The sequence below is a fragment of the Dipodomys spectabilis genome, unplaced genomic scaffold (genome assembly GCF_019054845.1).
Source record: "Dipodomys spectabilis isolate Male_0828 unplaced genomic scaffold, ASM1905484v1 ptg000412l, whole genome shotgun sequence".
Taxonomy (NCBI): domain Eukaryota; kingdom Metazoa; phylum Chordata; class Mammalia; order Rodentia; family Heteromyidae; genus Dipodomys; species Dipodomys spectabilis.
In genome coordinates this window covers 389,761-395,767 of record NW_024871089.1, presented here as the reverse complement: position 1 = coordinate 395,767, position 6,007 = coordinate 389,761, and the positions used below count along the sequence as shown (strand labels likewise).

At 50.5% G+C, this 6,007-nt stretch overlaps 1 pseudogene; it reads right to left on the bottom strand.

Moving 5' to 3' along the window:
- Window positions 1-413: 413 nt before the first annotated feature.
- On the bottom strand, window positions 414-5,692 carry LOC122097086 (annotated as a pseudogene).
- Between the last annotated feature and the right edge of the window lie 315 nt (window positions 5,693-6,007).

Sequence of the window (6,007 nt, the reverse complement as noted above, 5' to 3'; positions counted from 1 at the left end):
GGAAGGATTCCAGTAGGTGTCCCCACTAGTTTCACAACCCCAGGCTTTATAAAAATAATCTTTTTCTCCTTCATATTTGTGGTGGTTGACGGGGCAGGCATAGACAGGGTAGCCTTGGCGGACTGCCTTTCCCTATAAGGCATCCGCCTGATTAGAAACAGAAATGCAAAAGTTTGGTGTTAGGTTGGGCCACCATGTCCAAAGGGGGGCTATATTGGAGGCAGACCATATGATGCCCCCATGTTCATCTATCACTTGCCAAGTCTGGTTATAGGGAGAGTGTGGGTTTGTGCCCACCCAGGGGGTGGAATTTTTGTCCCTCCACTGCTTTTAAAATTATAGTAACAAGGAATATTAAACAGTTTTTAAGAGTCTTATCTTGAGAGGGTTTTGAGTGCACTGCACCTTCCATTTCAGTGGCTCTGGGGGGCGTTCTTTTTGTCTTCAGGCGGCGTCCGCTTGACTTGGGAGGCGTGGATCCAGGCGGCGATTTTGTCTACCTTTAGCACAGTGGGTGTGGTCAGCAGCACAATGTACGGGCCCTTCCACCATGTTTCGAGGGTCTTGGATTGGTGCCTCCTCACGTACACCTCGTTTCCAATCTGGAAAGGATGTGCGACAGTGGAGCTCTGTGCGCTGTAGGCAGCGGCCAAAGGCTTCCACACTTGTCTCTGGATGAGTTGCAGAGCTTGCAGCCGCGCCTGTAAACTTCGGGTATTTGCAAAAGAATCAATGGCAGGGTCAAGGAAGTCCGCTATGTGAGGGGGCCCCCCATATAGGATTTCATAGGGGGTCAGTCCATGGCTTGCTGGAGTGTTCCGAGCTCGAAACAAAGCCATGGGGAGGAGTTGGACCCAATCTTTAGTGCCAGTTTCTAGGACTAATTTAGTTAGGGTCTCTTTGATTGTTCTATTCATCCGGTCTACCTGTCCTGAACTTTGGGGTCTATAAGCACAATGTAATTTCCAATCTATCCCCAAAAGCGTGGCCACCATCTGACTTACCTGGGAGACGAAAGCAGGGACATTATCTGACCCTATTACCTTAGGGAGCCCAAATCGAGGAAAAATCTCTTCCAAAATCTTTTTGACTACTACTTGTGCTGTCTCTGGTTTTGTGGGGAAGGCTTGCGTCCAGCCAGAGAAGGTATCTACAAAGACTAGGAGATATTTAGCCCCATACTTGCCAGACTTGATTTTGGTGAAATCGACCTCCCTATTGGTGCCGGTCCATTCGCCTCTCATCCTGACTCCAGTGGGTGCTTGGAATCGTCCTGCATTAACCTTGGCACAGGGAACACAAGAGTCTATAACCTGTTTAATTATGTTTGACAGATCTGGAATGTAATGAAACTGTTCCTCTCTCTGTAGCATAGTCTCCAACTTTTTGTACCCCAAGTGACTCCATCTGTGTAAGTGGGTGACCAGCCTTTTCGCATCCTTTCGGGGCAATATAGTCCTGTTTTCATATTCTCAAGTCCCAGTCGAGTCGTTAAAAGTTGCCTTTAGCTTTTTGGCCACCTCTATGTCCTGATCTGAATACTGGAAGAGAGGTTTTATTTTTTTTTTTTTTTGGCTGCTGTTCTTGTGATGTGACTAAAGCAAAGGTTTGGTTCTGCAAGGCCGCTGCCTTAGCAGCTTCATCTGCCATCCTGTTTCCTGCCGCTACAGGGTCCCTCCCCACTTGGTGGCCTGGGCAATGGAAGATGCTTACCTTTTTAGGCAGGAAAAGGGCTTGTAAGAGGTCTAAGATTTTCTTTTTGTTTTTAATGTCTTTTCCTGCCGAAGTCAACAGACCTCGCCTCCTATAGATCTCTCCATGGACATGCGGTAGCAAAGGCATACCGACTGTCTGTGTAGATATTAACTTTCTTTTCCCGGGCCTTTGTCAACGCCTGTGTCAGGGCAATTAGTTCAGCCCTCTGCACTGATGTTCCGGGCTCTAGGGTCGATGCCCAGATGACCATGGTCCCATCCACCACTGCCGCCCCCGCTTTTCGCTCACCATTATGTAGGAAACTGCTCCCATCCGTATACCAGGTGTGTTTAGCGTCCGGTAGGGGCTAGTCAGTTAAGTCCTCACGGGTTCCGTGCATCTCCGCCAGGATTTGATGGCAATTATGTTCGATGGTGAGGTGGGAATCTGAGTCCGGGAGTAGGGTTGGTGGGTTGAGAGAGCGTGCTGCCCCGAACTGAATTCGGTCGGGATTTAACAGCATTGTTTGGTAATGAGTGATCCGGGCATTTGAAAGCCAGCAGTCAGGGGGCTGGCGAATAACTGTCTCTATAGCATGGGGGGCCGTCACAGCTAAGGGCTGTCCCAAGGTTAGCTTATCAGAGTCTTTTACCAACACGGCCACAGCTGCAATAATACGAAGACATAGGGGCCATCCAGCCGCCACAATTTTTTTGAGAAATAGGCCACTGGTCTTTTCCAGGGCCCTAATTTCTGGGTCAGGACTCCTTTTGCAATTCTTTGTCACTCATCCACATATAGAGTGAAGGGCTTGGTCACATCCGGAAGGCCCAAGGCCGGAGCTGACAATAAGGCCTTTTTAATTTGATCAAAAGCCTGTTGTTGTTCCTTTTCCCATCGGAATGGGGTATTAGCCTTGGTAAGAGGGTACAGAGGAGCTGCCAGTTCAGCGAACCCTGGTATCCACAAGCAACAAAATCCAGCACTCCCTAAGAACTCCCTCAGTGTTCGAGCACTTGTGGGCGGAGGGATCTGGGTGATGGCTTGTTTGCAGCTCTCTGTTAGACACCTCTGCCCTCCTTTTAGCTTGTAGCCTAGATAGGTTACTTGTTGGATACAGATTTGGGCCTTGTTGGCTGAGGCTCTATACCCTAACTCCCCCAGTCTCTTTAAAAGGACCCCAGTACCTTTTAGATGATCATCTCCAGTCTCATCTGCTAGAAGTAGATCATCTACATACTGTAGAAGGATGGTTGACTCTGAAATCAGCCAGGTCCTGGCGTAGAGACTCATCAAACAGGGTCAGGCAGTTTTTGAATCCCTGCAGCAATCTCGTCCAGGTGAGCTGTCCTGAGAAACCCGACTCTGGATCTCTCCATTCAAAGGCGAAGATCAGCTGACTCTGAGGGCTCAGTCTCATGCAAAAGAAGGTATCCTTTAAATCTAGCACTGTATAACATGTGCGACTCGGAGGCAGCGTACTCAGCAAGTTGTAGGGGTTAGGCACTGTAGGATGTATCTCCTAGGCCCTCCGGTTTACTTCTCTCAAGTCTTGCGCCGGATGGTAGTCTCCCCTTCTGGGTTTTTTGGCGGGTAATAAGGGAGTGTTCCATGGGAATTGGTAGGGTTTTAGGATACCCAATTGTAACAGTCTTTGTATTTGTGGCCTAATTCCATTTTTAGCTTCCCTGCTTAGTGGATACTGACGTATCATCACCGGGACAGCCGAGGCCTTAAGTCCGATGACCAGAGGAGGCTGGTTTGCAGCCAACCCTATTCCTGCCGTCTCCGCCCAAGCCTGGGGAAAATCTGACAACCACTGGGGGTCGATCGGGGCCACTGGGGGCTTTCATGTAAATGATGTTCATCTTCCAGGCATAAAGTTAGGACCTGGAGAGGCTGTCCTTGGGGACCCCTAACAGAGGCCCCTTTTTCTTGAAAATGGATTTGGGCTCCTACCTTTGAGAGGAGGTCTCTCCCCAACAATGGATAGGGGCAGTCTGGGACCAGGAGAAACGAGTGTGTGACCAGCCCTGTTCCGAGATGTACTTTTTGCTCGGTCATCCACCGATACAGTTTTCCTCCAGTGGCTCCCTGTACCCAGGACGTTTTAGTACTTAGGGGACCTTTTGGTTGGGTCAGTCAGTACCGAGTATTGGGCACCTGTGTCAACCAAGAAGGTTACTGGTTTCCCGCCCACTCGACGAGTTACCCGGGGCTCAGGGGGGGGCTCCTGGCCCTGACTGTCCTAGTCATCACCTTCCAGTGACAACACCTGTGCCCATCTTCGGGACCCTCTGGCCTGTCTCTTGTTTTTAGGACAGTCTTTGGCCCAGTGTCCAATTTCTTTGCAATACGCACATTGTTCCCGGCTCAATTGTAGTCTCTTTTCGTCTCCCAGGTCCCTCACTGGCCTAGTCTCTCTCTCTCCTGGGTGTCGAACTATGGTGGCCAAGATTCTACTTAACTCTTTGGTACGTTTCTTTTCTCGCTTGTCCTCTCTATCCTCCTGCAACTTACACAATCTTTCTTCTTTTTCTTCCTGGGTTTCCCTCTTATTAAAAATTTTTTCTGCTCCCTTGACCAAGTCTTGCAAAGTATATCCCTGAAGCCCCTCCAACCGCTGCAGCTTAGTCCAAATGTCCGTGGCCGACTGCCCGATAAATGACTTAATGACATCGGATTGTCTGTCTGCAGCAGAGGGGTCAAAGGGCATATACATACGGTACCCTTCCATTAGTCTTTCTAAAAATCCCACAGGCATTTCCTCAGAACCTTGCACTATCGCATGTACCTTGGCCAAATTAGTGGGGCGACTTCCTGCCCCTTTGAGACCCGCCAACAGAACCTGGCGATAAAGACAGAGCCGCTTCCTACCAGCAACAGTGTTGAAGTCCCAGTTAGGGCGAGACAAAGGGAACACTTCATCGATCTCATTTGGCAACTGTGTTGGTCTGCCATCTTGTCCTGGAACATTTTTACGAGCCTCTAGGAACACCCGCTGGCGTTCTTCTGTAGTAAGGAGGGTCTGTAAGAGTTGCTGACAATCGTCCCAGGTGGGCTGGTGGGTTAGCAAGATGGATTCAATCAAGCCCCTCAGGGCTTGAGGGTCTTGGGAAAAGGGTGGGTTATGGGTTTTCCAATTATATAAGTCTGAAGCAGAAAAAGGCCAATACTGAACTTGGCCGGCCACTGTCAGGAGAGGGAAGGCATGAGCCGTCCAGACTCCTTTGCTTTCTCCGTCCCGATCACGGCGGAGGTGCAGGCGGCTGCTGGGAGGTGGCGAGGGCGCTCTGGGGGCTGATGGCTCAGTGGAGTCGGGTGAGGGAACAGGTGGGGTAAGGGAGCCCCCTAGCAGCCCTCCGTGTTCTTCCACTGGAGCAGGCTGGGGATAAGGCGGCAGAGGGTCTGGCATTTGTGGGCATTCTAACAACAATAAGTCCGTCTGATTATCAGACAGAACGGGGGGGGGGGGGGACTCGAAGAGGAGGGGGAAGAGTCCTTTGCTCTAAGCTCAGACAATTCCTTTAGGGGGTAGAGGGAGGACTGGGATAAGGGAGGGAGAAGAGGAGTGAGGGGAGTGGGTGGGGAGGGGGCAGGCGGGGGAGGACAGATGGGCTGGGTGGGGGCAGGAGGAAGAGGGACAGGGGAGAGGCAGAGGGTGGAGGGGCTGGAAGGGAGACGGGAGAATGGGAGAGAAAAGGCTTAATCCATTTCGGGGGATCTTGGGCAAGGTTTTCCCAAGTAACTATGAAGGGGACCTGATCAGGGTGTCCGTGAGGGCTGGACTGGAAAACTCGAGCATTCACCTGTAAAACAACATCAAGATTGAAAGAACCCTCTTAGGCCACCCCACGTTGAGGGCAGGCCATTCGGAGGAACAGAAAGTAATCCACTTCTTTTTCCAGACCTCCAACAACAGGTTGTGGGCCCGGGCCGAGACTTCTTTCCAGTGATCTAGAGTCAGGCTTAAAGAGGTTGTTAGTTGTTGTCCCATTTCTTTGAAGGCCACAAGACAGACAACAAAGACAATCAACGCTAAACAGACACAGACGAGACTAGACAAAGGCTGAGCGGTGCCCAAGTGAGTACAAATGAGGAGGAAAACTTCAGAAGGGAGAGGCTGGCCGTGCCTTAACTCCCCAGAACAAAGAGACACTCAGATCTTGTCCCTCCTCCAAACGACCCTAGAGCAGTACTTCAGGGTGGGACCAGGGTACAGGGCACGTCTGCTTTTCCCTCTGGCCCAAATACAAATTCAAATACAAGTCCTGTACAGGTGCTTTTGGATCCCCAAAAAGTAAAACAAAGA